Source organism: Aegilops tauschii, chromosome 3 (genome assembly GCF_002575655.3).
Source record: "Aegilops tauschii subsp. strangulata cultivar AL8/78 chromosome 3, Aet v6.0, whole genome shotgun sequence".
Classification (NCBI taxonomy): Eukaryota; Viridiplantae; Streptophyta; class Magnoliopsida; order Poales; family Poaceae; genus Aegilops; species Aegilops tauschii.
The window spans coordinates 136,245,534-136,260,149 of NC_053037.3; positions in this window are offsets into that span (position 1 = coordinate 136,245,534).

The following is a 14,616-nucleotide window of genomic DNA, read 5'->3' on the forward strand; positions in this document are numbered from 1 at the left end:
GGATAACGTTGGAGGCGGTGCACCTGCGCCGCTCCGGCGAACTTGTACGTGGGATCGGACGACCGGCTGTTCGAGGGAGATCGGACGAGGAGGAGACGATCCATGCGGACGCGCTGCCCCAACTCTTCTTCCGCTGCACGGCACTGCGCGTCTAGTGGTAACAAACTGTGATCCATCTCCCGTAGCATGTTCTTGGTTGTTCTGCATGTAGGAAATTTTAATTTGCAGTCGACGCACCCTACCGTAGAACCCAACAGTGGTATCAGAGCCTCTGCTATAGGATTGGGTTTCAGATCGTATGCATATTAGATATGTGGAGGCAGCAGATGAGATCTATCGTCGTTTATGAGATCGGCTGTGTGCACGGTTGATGAGATCAACTGCACATGGGGATCGATGTGGCTATGTTTTCTGATGATCGGAGTCGATGAGGTCGTGACACAACCTACCCCTACCGGTCGGTATCCGCCATCGGGGTTAACAGTGAAACATAAATCTGAATCGGACTCACGATGATCGATAAGATCGGTCAGATCGGAAAATTCGGCGTGATCGGAGTTCAGATGGGACCGCCGTGTGCATAGCGGATTGTATTTCGTACACGATCACATAAACCGGTAGAATGTGATTCTATGCATAACTTTATTTTGCAGGGTTTGATGTGAATAGTATGGCTCATATGTATGTGATGCATGTGTGTAAATTATACATGGCCTGCCCGTCATGTATGTCAGCCGGCAGGAGCGAAAGTGTTGTCATTATAATGTATAACGACATGCGTGTCGACTTGTGACTCTATGTAAAATTCATTACTAGTTGTAGTAGTTGGATAATATAGATCAGGTTGGTGGCTTGGCGTCCGGGCGTGACAAACAAGATGGAGTTCCTAGATGGTCATCGGAGTCGGAGTCGACCTGGAAGAATGTCCATGAAGGAGCCATACTATTTTAAAATATGTGTTTATTTGTGATAATCATGCTCCTTTGTTTCTATGCATGTTAAAATGGTAGAAAGATCCCTCATGAATATCAAGTGAATTGCCATCCCCGATGTTGCACCTTCGCACGTCAAGTACGTCTAGTAGTGGGCTCATAAAATTGGGGTGCTACTAGGTGTCCTTGAACTGAAGGGTTCGTGTCGGAAATGGAGATGCACTGCATCAGGTTAACTTGACAAGGCTATCAAAACGGTTTTGGGCCTTGTGGCAAAGAAGGTTGGGGGCCGGGGTATGAGATACCTTCCTAACCGACATGAGTCGTATAGAGATATGATTAGCAAGGAGTCGCTTACCGGATAGGCATGTTGTCTAGCAGTGATGCTAAAGCTCACAAGTCGCATGTGCTAGTCGGATCCTGAATCACTGAGAGTTTGCGGAGGGATGCCAACTTCAGTGGGAGTATTTATATTTAAGGCTTGAATTACTCTAAATAAACACATTGCTTAGTGATTGCATATTTTATGTTGTAGATTAATGGCACCACCTGCTCAACCAACTGTGGCACCCCGGCTCAGAGAAAACCGGAACGCCCTGTATTCCAGCCCAGAGATTGAGGTGAAGTCTTCTGGAATACGGCACTGCTTAGTATAGAACAAACCAGCTCTCTATTACAACACGAAAATGAATACACGGGTTCCGATATTACAATGAATAACATCGGCACGGCGACACTACGCCAACCACGGTTGCTCTATACAAGCAGCATAACAACTTGAAGCAGCAGAACAACTACTGGCAGCGGAACAACGAACGACGATGATGAACTCCAATCCGCAGGGACTCTGGCTGGAACGTTTATCCTAGCTCGCGAACACGGGAACAACACCAAACAAGCAAGCAATCCAGGCACGACCTGCAAGCTGGCATGACACGCCAGGTCAGTACATTGAATGTACTTGCAAGCTCACAATAACCAGGAGCATTCAAGACAAACAACGACATGGCAATTACAGGTTAAGCAGGAATTATCATGAGATCAACAGAAAAACATGGCATGAACAATATGAACATAATACTGCTAGAACAATATGATCATGGCATGAACAACATGAACATAATACTGCTAGAACAATAGGAGCATGACATGAACATATAAATCTGACGATACTAGCATGCAACATGATGACACTATATGCACCATATGCTCGGGTTACCTCATAACCAAACGGTGATCCTTCCGGCGATCACAACCATGACCAACACTTGGCCTCAAACCGTGATCCTTCCGGCGATCACAACCATGACCAATACTTGGCCTCAAACGGTGATCCTTCCGGCGATCACAACCAACTTATCTCCTCATCAAACTGTGGTTGCTATTAAGCACATTATTATTATTACTGTTGACTCACAGTGTGACCGACACGAACTGGGCCCTTATCCGCGGGCACAGCTATCGATAGATTTAATATACACTCTGCAGAGGTTAGTACACTGTACCCACACTACGGAACCCATGGCCTCGCACTCCTATTTGGGTGGACCAACGGCGTTCTGACAAAACCGATCCACTGCCATGACACTCTCCCGGCCACTCCGACTCACTCCCCACTGAGCTAGTCCTGGGTGGCCCCGTGTCTACCAAAGACACAACGACCACCGTCGTGGCCAAACATAAACGGTCCCAAACAGGGACCCGGATCCATACAACAACAACTGGCACACAAGGTTATGTCTGCTTACCAGACCAGGGTACCGCACACCCATAACCTTCCCTCGTTGGAGGCACCGGCGAGAGGCACGACAATAGCCCAGTTAGGACCTTCCCATAGAGGTAAGCGTGGTTGCACTGGTCAGTTCGATATGGTGGCAGCATGACTCAGCCAACAGTTGTTCAACTTCAATTTAATCCGGTTAAACTTGAATGCAAATATGCTGAGGCATGATAAAATACATGATGCAATTACAATGCATGAGCATGATATCAACATAATCATGAGGGTATCACATAACTATCCACCATATCAACAATGAATCATATCCAACTGAGCATGGCATACTGACTAGCATGAACATCACAAGTACATACTTCTCCAAAACATAGCATGACCACTAGCATCAACAATAAATATCATGCAAGAACATATTAACAATGCCATCATGCAAGCATTTAACCAACTGGATGCAATGGAACATGCATAACAACTGTACTAGGGACAGATGGTAGTCATGCACCGAAGACCATCACCAACATCAACATGTACTACTAGCAAGCATAAGCATATGAAAGGAAATACTAGCTACTAGCAGGGCATGACAACCAGATGCATAACTACATAGCAAGAAAGTAAGCACTAACCAAGAATCATTACCGAAACAACGATAGCCATATTTTAAACAAGCAAACATTTAATAAATATTCAAGTTGAAAACCATGGCTACTGCATGACTATCATGCAAGTGGGTATTGTGGCTTGCCTGGGGGTGAGGGAGACTCCGGGAAGAAGTGCGGTGAAGCCGCGAAACGAAACACCGGACGGTTCTTTCTCGAAGGGGGCTGATTAGGGGCAAGGGTAAAATGGTCATTTTCACTGTGAGACCACCTGGTGAAAATGTCACCAAAAGATAGAGTTCGATCAGACGAAGAAGTGAGCGCTGGTTTCACCTCAATCGGAGTTACGGTTGCGGAGTTATGAGGTGTTGAAGAAGAAGGACCAATCTGTGAATATTTTCATCACCAACGGGTCCCTGAGTGGATAAGGCAGAGGCGCATATTAGAAAATATGCGTTTTGAGCAGAGAAAGCGCATTCCTGGCCGCGGTATAAGAAAATACGTTTTCCAGAGGGGAAAACGCGCTTTAGCGAACGAAGGGAAAGAATACGCTTTCGTCAAATGAAAACATACTCAACAAAAACCCGTTTCCACTTACGTGACGTGGCAGTGGCAGGGTCAACGGCCAGAGGATGACATGCGGGGCCCACCTTATCCTTCTCTCTCCTCCCCCTGTCTTCTTCTTCCTCCCGGGCCTGGCCATGATAGAAAGCAGAGGAGGAGGACAGGGGCGCTGCCGGCGCTGGCCCCGTCGACTCTGGCCACTCCCGGCCAAGGCGAGGGCACCGGCGGCTTCAGGGTGGCGCGCCGCACCGTTCAAAGAGGAGCCGAACGCCGGGGAGTCGCGGGGAGGAGGGGAGAGGCGGCGACCGTGGTCGGCAGAAGGGGGCGGCGGTGTTGGTTGTCGGCGACGTGGGCAGCTCCGGCGAGGGCTGAGGGGTGGGGGCGAACCGCCGGAGTGAGGAGGCGTAGGTGGCGACGGAAGGGAGAGAGGAGCGCCGGAGGGCTTGGTCATGGTGGTGGCAGAGAACAAGAGTGACGGCCAAGCTCCAGGAGGCGCGGCCAGAGGGACTCTGGAGACGAACTGGTGGGGTGGAGATGCTCTCTGGGAGGAGGGGAACACGCTGGAGGGGTCAGGAGGTGGAGAGGAGGACTAGGCTCGCTGGAAACGCGAAGACCGGCGATGGCCGAGGTGAACTCCGGCGAAAAGAGGAGGGGGCTGAGGACTCCGGTGGACTAGAGAGGCGAGGGGGGGATGAATGAGCTGCGGAGGGGTTCGGGGGTCCTTATATAGGCACGGAGGAGAGCTCTAGAGCTCACGAGCGAGCTCCCGACCGAGCTTTAATGGCGGGCAGAGGCTGGACGCGGCACGGGCATGGCGCTAGTGGTGCATTTATGGTGAACCACGACGAAGCACCGATGCAGGGCAACGCAGTCGAGCACGGGCGAGCTCCAGGACATGAATGGAGGTCGAGACGAGGAGGGAGGAGACGAGCACAGTGGCCGGACCGAGCCAGAGCTTGCACTGTGCGTGACGCCAGCGTAATCACCGTGAGCACTGGTGCAAACGGCGCGTTCTGGCCGGGCTGACCATGTCCAGTAGATAGACTGTCGTGTCCTCAATCAAAATGAGGAAATAAATCGGTCCAGGGGCAAAGAAGAGATTTGCACTTAGCTCCAAAGTAAATCAGTAAGAAGGTGTTTGTAACTCTCTGTGGTTAAACCAGCTAGGTAACATGGTAAAGAGTTTGTCTGATGATGATCACACCCTAAGGTGATGGTGATCACCAAAAATCAGACTAAGAGGAGGAGTTTAGATGAGGGTTGCTGTAGAAAGTGCAAAACTGGCCAGAATTAGGGATTTGGATGATACACTCACATACTTGATTGTCATGAGCTGAAATTTGGTGCAGGTGGGTTATTTGATGTTATGAAGCTGCTGTAAATATTTCATGCCATCTGGAAGTACGAAAGTGGCACTTGCTTCACAAAGCTTCATTCTGGATAGAAACTTGGAAAAATTGCACAGGGCAATTGGATTAAATAATTGAGCTAAAACTTGGTGGAGAGGGTTTATATGGATTGAAGAATGCCCTGGAATTTTTTTAAGCTTAAATGAATCAATATAAAATATAGTTGCTTCACAAACTGAAAATCTGACCAGAAACAAAGATTTGGAGCTGGGCTCACATAGATGAGTTACATGAGCTCATATTTGGTGGAGAGTCATGATAAGATCATAGGAAGGACCTTGCAAAATTGCAACTCATTTGGACATGCCTAGCTTGTACTTCCTTCACAATCACTTCCCTCAGACAAGAACTTTGAAAAATTGCTCAGGAATATTTACTAGGCAAATTGAGTTGATTTTGTCATGAGGCAATTATTTGGACAGGAAAAGATGTCCAAGAAGTTTGGGTTCAAATGGGCAAAGATAAATAGCACTTGCTTCACAATGTGCCATTTAGGACAAAATAGGAAATGAATTTATTGAGCATGATGGGAAACATGGCCAATCATATATCCATATTTGAGGGATATATTACCCAAACAATTTATGAGAATTATTTGGGAATTTTAGGAGCGACAGAAATATAGGTTGCTTCACAACCTAGGGTTTTAAGGGTTATTCCTTTATCGAAAAAGGAATATTCCCAACAAAAGAATATTGGGATTAGGTCAAGGATGGAAATGACATGATCTTGGGATGATGATGAGGGTGACAAGCCACTATAAAACCTAGGAAGACATGATCTTCCCAAGTTTCAGAACCACACAGCCACGGAAAAGCAAAACAAAACAGGAAATCCAGGAAAATCAAAGTCAAAAGAAAAGGGCAAAAATCCAGGCTGTTACACCAACTTTGCATTGAAATCAGTTCTGGAAAAGGATAAACTGAATGGAACAAACTTTACCACATGGTATAGAAATCTGAGAATTGTTCTCAAGCACGATAAAAAGGAACATGTTCTAGAGGATCCACTTCCAGAGGAACCTACCGATAATGCTAATGCCACAACTAATAATGCCTACCAGAAACTCGTTGATGAATCAACGGATATCAGCTGTCTGATGCTGGCTTGTATGGAGCCCGATTTGCAACAGCATTTCGAAAATGTTGAGGCTTACGATATGATCGAGAGTCTCAAGAGCATGTTTCAGACACAGGCTAGGACCGAAAGGTTCAACGTCTGGCGATCCTTGATGGATTGCAAGCTGAAGGAAGGTGATCCACTGAGCCCACATGTGATCAAAATGATCGGATATGTGCAAGCTTTGGATCGGTTGGGCTTCCCGCTCTTGGATGAGCTAGCTACTGAAGCTGTTCTGGGTTCTCTTCCGCCTAGCTATGGGACGTTCATCTCGAACTATCATATGCATGGCATGGATAAGAAGGTCACTGAATTGCATGGGATGCTCAAAGTGGCAGAGCAGGATATTAAGAAAGGCACGCATCAAGTGTTGATGGTGCAGAAATTGGCTAAGTTCAAGAAGAGTTGGTCAAAGAAGAAGGCTAAGGCAAAGGGCACGGAGACGACAACCTCCGGCGCTGCGCCGAAGTCTGGACCAGACTCAAAGACCATTTTCTATCATTGCAAGGAGACCGGTCACTGGAAGAGGAACTGTAGCAAGTGGCATGCAGAGCATGGCAAGAAGGCCGGGAATGCTGCTTCAGGCAAAGGTACACTTATTGCATATGTTATAGACATTTACCTTGCTGACATACCTAGTAGCTCTTGGGTATTTGATACCGGATCGGTTGTTCATATTTGCAACTCGATGCAGGGGCTAGTAAGAACTAGGCGTGTGGCACAAGGGGAGATTGACATCAGGGTCAGCAACAAAGCAAGAGTTGCTGCTTTGGAGGTCGGCACGATGCAGCTCCAGCTTCCTTCTGGATTTATTTTGGAATTGATAATTGTTATTACATTCCTGCACTTAGTCGGAACATTATTTTTTCCTCATGCTTGATGAGTCAGGGTTATGAATTCAATTTAAGGGACAATGGTTGTTCGTTTTATTTGAATGGTATGTTCCACAGCTATGCACCCATTGTTGATGGGCTATTCATATTGAATCTGGAACAGGAACCGGTCTATAACGTGAATGTCAAGAGGCATAAGCCTAATGAGATAAATCTGACATACTTCTGGCATTGCCGGCTTGGACACATTAGTCTAAAACACATGAAGAAGCTCCATGATGATGGGCTCCTAACTTCGTCCGACTTCGGGTCTTCGAGACATGCGAATCATGCTTGCTCGGCAAGATGACTAAGTCTCCCTTTGCAAAGAATTGCGAGAGGGCGTCCGAGCTGTTGGAACTGATACACAGTAATGTGTGTGGACCAATGAGCACAACTGCCAGAGGTGGCTATCAGTACTTCGTGACTTTTACCGACGACTTGAGTAAATATGGATATATCTATTTGATGAGGCACAAGTCAGAAACTTTTGAAAAGTTCAAAGAGTTTCAGAACGAGGGTGAGAATCAGCTCGGCAAGACTATAAAGCTTCTATAATTTGATCGTGGAGGTGAGTACATGAGCCAGGAGTTTGATGATCATCCGAAAAGCCGAGGTATAGTACCTCAGCTCACACCTCCGGGTACGCCATAGAGAAATGGCGTGTCGGAACGGAGGAATAGGACCTTGTTGGACATGGTCCGGTCAATGATGAGCAAATCGGATTTACCCTTGTCATTCTGGGGATACGCTCTAGAAACTGTAGCTTTCACACTTAACAGAGTACCATCAAAATCCTTAGACAAGACACCACGTGAGATGTGGACCGGGAAGAGTCCCAATTTGTCTTTTCTAAAGATTTGGGGCTGTGAAGCATTTGTCAAGCGACTTATGTCAAACAATCTTACACCCAAGTCGGACAAATGCATATTCATGGGATATCCGAGGGAAACCTTGGGATATAGCTTCTACAACCGGGAAGAGAACAAAGTGTTTGTTGCTCGGAACGGGGTTTTCCTTGAGAAAGAGTTTCTCAGTCGGGAGGCCTGTGGGAGGACGGTCCGACTCGAAGAAATTCGAGGGCCACTCGGGGACGGCTCGGGTGGTGATGAGATCATACTGGAGTCAGTCAGGGAACCCGTAGTGGAAGCGGCACCAGAACCACGGAGGTCGGAGAGATTGCGCAGAGTGCGCGATGTATTATTGCTAGAAAGCAACAAGCCGGCCACATATGCGGAAGCGATGGTGAGCCCAGATTCCGAGCCATGGCTGGAGGCCATGAGATCCGAGTTAAAGTCCATGGATGAGAATCAAGTCTGGGACTTGGTTGATCCGCCGCCTGGCGTAATAGCCATTGGTTGCAAATGGGTCTTTAAGAAGAAAGCCGATGTGGATGGAAATGTTCAGATCCACAAAGCTCGGCTTGTCACTAAAGGTTATGGACAAGTTCAAGGAATTGACTATGACGAGACTTACTCGCCGGTAGCGATGCTGAAGTTGGTGAGGATCGTACTAGCTATAGCTGCATATTTCGATTACGAGATATGGCAGATGGATGTCAAAACGGCTTTCCTTCACGGAAATTTAACCGAGGACATGTATATGATACAGCCCAAGGGTTTTGTCGATCCGACTAGCGCTAGTAAGGTATGCAAGCTCAAGAGATCCATTTATGGGTTGAGGCAAGCATCTTGGAGCTGGAATATTCATTTTGATGAGGTCGTCACTGGTCTCGGTTTCATCAAAAGAGAAGAGGACGCTTGTTTATACAAGAAGTTAAGTGGGAGCTCGATAGTGTTTTTGATCTTGTATGTGGATGACATATTGTTGATGAGAAACGATGTTTCGATGCTGAACTCGGTCAAGGAGTCATTGAATGGCAAGTTTTTGATGAAGGACCTTGGTGAGGCAGTGTATATTTTAGGCATTAAGATCTATAGAGATAGATCGAGGAGGCTGCTCGGCTTAAGCCAGAGCACGTACATAGATAAACTGTTGAAGCGGTTCAACATGAGTGAGGCGAAGAAAGGGTTCTTGCCACTCTCATATGGTATAAGGCTAAGCGAGACTCAGAGTCCTTCGACATCTGATGAGTGAAGCAGGATGAGTAGGATTCCATATGCCTCGGCAATCGGATCCATCATGTATGCCATGATATGTACAAGGCCTGATGTTGCTTTTGCAATAAGCCTAACAAGCAGATACCAGTCCAACCCAGGTGAGAGTCACTGGGTAGCGGTAAAGACTATTTTGAAGTACCTGAAAAGGACTAAAGAGATGTTCCTAGTTTATGGAGGTGAGGAAGAGCTCGTCGTAAGGGGTTACACCGATGCTAGTTTCCAAACCGACAGAGATGATTGTCGATCACAGTCCGGATTCGTGTACGTCATGTACAGAGGAGCAGTGAGCTGGATGAGTTCCAAGCAAGATACGGTGGCCGATTCTACCACAGAAGCCAAATACATTGCGGCTTGTGAAGCTGCAAAGGAAGGTGTTTGGATCCGGAACTTTCTGGATGATCTTGGTATTTTCCCAGCCTCGGTAAAACCGTTGGACCTTTATTGTGATAATTCTGGTGCCATCGCACAACCCAAGGAGCGGAGGAATCACCACAAGGTCAGACACATAGATCGGAAATATCACCTGATACGAAAGATCGTAAAGAACGGTCATGTAGAGTTATGCAAAATTCACACGGATGCAAATGTTGCAGATCCGTTGAGTAAGCCGCTTCCACAACCCAAGCATGAGGGGCACGTTAGAGCTATGGGCATTCGATGTCTATTTGATTGACTCTAGTGCAAGTGAGAGACTGTTGGAGATATGCCCTAGAGGCAATCATGTATGATGATATTTCCTATGTTATTATGAATAAAGATAGTCCTTGGCCATTATCAATAATGTGTATCAGCAAGTACGTGACTTGTTTGTGGGACTATGCATTGAATGATGACTGTCCTAAAAGGTCCCTAGTCGAAAGGGCTGTGTGGATGCGTAGCCGACTAGACTATCATATGACACGGTCGATGGCTTGGTCTCACTAGCCATGGAGCATAGGATGCTAACCGGATAATATGGATTTGGAAAGGTCTAGTCGGATTCGATGTAGTCGGATCCGAGTCGAGATAAGGTCCGAGTCGGACAGACCCAACTATGAGACGCAACGATATGTCATCTGTGAGTCTCTAGTACAACATACGTTCTATGTCCTAAGACCTGAGCTGACGCATGTACTCGGGATGGTGATAGACTTGCTTTGGGCCGACCAAACGCTACTTCGTAACTGGGTAGTTACAAAGGTAGGTTTCGGGTTTGTCCAGACCCATGTTGCGAGACGTGGTCGAGCAAGATGGGATTTGCCCCTCCGATCAAGAGAGATATACTCTGGGCCCCTCGTGTGATTTAACCAAGATAAGCATGGCCATGCGACAAGGATTACGAGATAATCCGGTTTGTGGTCGGCATCACTAGAACGAGAAAGAGGTCGGGCTAGCACAAGGATGACTGAATTGCCTTGAGCCCGACAACATATATCGTGTGGCAAAAGGAATGGAAGTGTGATGTACAGGTTCGCCAACCGGCTTCATTGTCTGCTTGGTGGTCGGCACGCCTTGCTAGAGGCCGCTACCAGCCGAGCAGGTCGAAGGTGATCCGACCTGCGACCAACCGACTTGAACCTAAGGGGTCGCGCGCTTAGGGGAGGGAACCTGTGAGGCCGGATCGGACTCCACGAGTCAGATGTGATCCTACTCGGACTCGGATCCCGACAGAACAGATTTTGGGCTTTAGGGTCCGTGCGAGGCCCAAGTGTTGAGCCCGCGACAGATGCCTATATAAAGTGCAGGTGCGGCACACTGGTTTGGTTGATCACTTCGGTGCTGTCACTAGGGTTTGCATGTGTTGCTAATAGACACCTCCACTCGCCGCCGACTGTGTGATCAGACCTAGCAGTCTGCCGCATGGTGTTCCTCCTGCACGCGCGGATACCGCTAGAGGCGGTGCACCTGCACCGCTCCGGCAAACTTGTACGTGGGATCGGACGACCGACTATTCGAGGGAGATCGGACGAGGAGGAGACGATCCACGCGGACGCGCTGCCCCAACTCTTTTTCCGTTGCACGGCGCTGCGCATCTAGTGGTAACGAACTGTGATCCATCTCCCGTAGCATGTTCTTGGTTGTTCTGCGCGTAGGAAATTTTAATTTGCAGTCGACGCACCCTACCATAGAACCCAACAGCCCTAACAAAACTAACTAGATTACATGATGAATCTCATCCAACTCCTCACCGACCAGCGGGACTACGAAGGAATTACTCACTCCGGTTGGGGAGCATCATGATATTGGCGATGGAGAAGGGTTGGTGGTGACGAAGATCAAAGATCCCCCTCTCCGGAGCCCCAAACGGACTCCAGATCTGGCCTCCCGATGAAGAACAGGAGACGGCGGCGGCTCCGTCTCGTGGAACACGATAATTCTTCCTCCCTGATTTTTTTTGGAAATATGTGTTTTTATAGCGTCGGTTTCAGGGTCTGCGGGGCCACCAGGTGGGGACAACCCACCTCGGCATGCCTGGAGGGGGGGCGCCCTGGTGGGTTGTGCCCACCAAGGTGCCCCCTTCCGGTGGTTCTTGGCTCCAGAAATTCTCTTTTATTGTATAAAAAGCCTCACAAAGTTTTGAACTTTTATTTCTGCATAAAAACAACACCATGGTAGTTCTGCTGAAAACAACATCAGTCCGGGTTAGTTCCATTCAAATCATGCAAATTAGAGTCCAAAACAAGAGGAAAAGCCTTAGGAAAAGTAGATACGACGGAGACGTATCAGAAGGAAAGAGGAAGGAGAGGGAAGGAAGGGGGAGTCCTACTCCACACTTTCCTTGCCCTCCCCTCTTTCCTTCTCCTCCTCATAGGGATGGCGTGTATAGCGGCGCACCAGCCCCTTGTGGGCTGGTGTATTCCCTCTCTTGGCCCATAAGGCCCATATCTTTGCCGGGGGTGCCCGAAACTCCTTTCCGGTGACCCGATAAGTACCTGGTACCCTCCGGAACACTTCCGGTGTCCGAATACCATCGTGCTATATATCGATATTTACCTCTCGACCATTTCAAGACCCCTCGTCATGTCCGTGATCTCACCCGGGACTCCGAACAGCATTCGGTCACCAAATCACATAACTCATATGATACTATATCGTCAACGAACATTAAGCATGCGGACCCTACGGGTTCGAGAACTATGTAGACATGACCGAGACACCACTCCGGTCAATAACCAATAGCGGAACCCGGGTGCCCATATTGGCTCCTACATATTCTATGCAGATCTTTATCGGTGTGTTACTTGCCCGAGATTCGATCGTCGGTATCTTCATACCTAGTTCAATCTCATCATCGACAAGTCTCTTTACTCGTTCCGTAATACATCACCTCATGACTAACTCCTTAGTCATATGCTTGCAAGCTTATGATGTGTATTACCGAGAGGGCCCAGAGATACCTCTCCGATACTCGGAGTGACAAATCCTAATCTCGATCTATGCCAACCCAACAAACACATTCGGAGATACCTATAGATCATCTTTATGATTAACCAGTTATGTTGTGACGTTTGATAGCACATAAAGTATTCCTCCGGTATCCGGGAGTTGCATAATCTCATAGTCGAAGGAATAAGTATTTGACATGAAGAAAGCAATAGCAATAAACTGAGCGATCATTATGCTAAGCTAATGGGTGGGTCTTGTCCATCACATCATTCTCCTAATGACGTGATCCCGTAATGACAACACATGTCCATGGTTAGGAAACCTTAACCATCTTTGATCAACGAGCTAGTCTAGTAGAGGCTTACTAGGGACACGGTATTTGTTTATGTATTCACACATGTATTTAAGTTTCCGATCAATACAATTCTAGCATGAATAATAAAACTTTATCATGAATAAGGAAATATAAAATAACAACTTTATTATTGCCTCTAGGGCACATTTACTTCAGGAATCAATATGGGCATCTAGGTCCCGCTATTGGTTATTGACTAGAGAGGTGTCTCAGTCATGACTACATAATTCCCGAACCCATAGGGTCGCACGCTTAACGTTCGTTGATGCTAGAGTAGTATTGTGATATTTGATGAGTGGTAACCAAATGTTGTTCGGAGTCCCGGATGAGATCCCGGACATCATGAGGAGTCTCGGAATGGTCGAGGGGTAAAGATTTATATATATGGGAAGTCATATTTTGGGTTCCGGAAAAAGGTGCCGTTTTTCGGTATTGTACCGAGAAGTTTCGAGAAGGTTCCGGAGGATTCCTGAGGGGTCCAGAAGTCCACAAGTGGGTTCACCACGACTCAAGGGCTAGCATGGGCCGCGGGGAGGGGCCCTGGCCTTATTGGGCTAGGCGCACCAAGTCCTCAAAAGCCCATGTGGCTAGGGAAGGCAAAAAAGGAAGGAGTCCTAGTAGGAATATGATTGGACTTGGAGTCCAAGTCCTCTCCCCCTTAGTTGTGCCCTAGGGCTTGGAGGGGCTGTTTCCCACGCCCTCCACCTATATATAGAGGGGATGGGGTGATACGTCTCCGTCATATCTAATTTTCCTAACGCTTTTCCTCTTGTTTTGGACTCTAATTTGCATGATTTGAATGGAACTAACCCGGACTGACTCTGTTTTTAGTAGAACAACCATGGTGTTGTTTTTTGTGTAGAAATAAAAGTTCTCGGAATGGAACAAAACTTTGCGAGGATTTTTTATACAATAAAAGAGAATTTTTGGAGCCAAGAACCACTAGAGGGGGGCACCTGGGTGGGCACAACCCACCAGGGCGCCCCCCTCCAGGCGCGCCCAGGTGGGTTGTCCCCACCTGGTGGCCACGCAGACCCTAAAACCGATGCTATAAAATCACATATTTCCAGAAAAAAATTTAGGCAGGAAGAATTATCACGTTCCACAAGACGGAGCCGCCGCCGTCTCCTGTTCTTCATCAGGAGGCCAGATCTGGAGTCCGTTTGGGGCTCCGGAGAGGGGGATCTTCGATCTTCGTCATCGCCAACCCTTCTCCATCGCCAATTCCATGATGCTCCCCAACCGGAGTGAGTAATTCCTTCATAGTCCCGTTGGTCAGTGAGGAGTTGGATGAGATTCATCATGTAATCTAGTTAGTTTTGTTAGGGCTTGATCCCTAGTATCCACTATGTTCTGAGATTGATGTCGCTATGACTTTGCCATGCTTAATTCTTGTCACTTTGGGCCCGGGTGCCATGATTTCAAATCTGTACCGTTTATGTTATCACCATTATAATTATGTTCTAGATCCGATCTTGCAAGTTATAGTCACCTTCTACGTGTTATGATCCGGCAACCCCAGAGTGACAATAGTCGGGACCA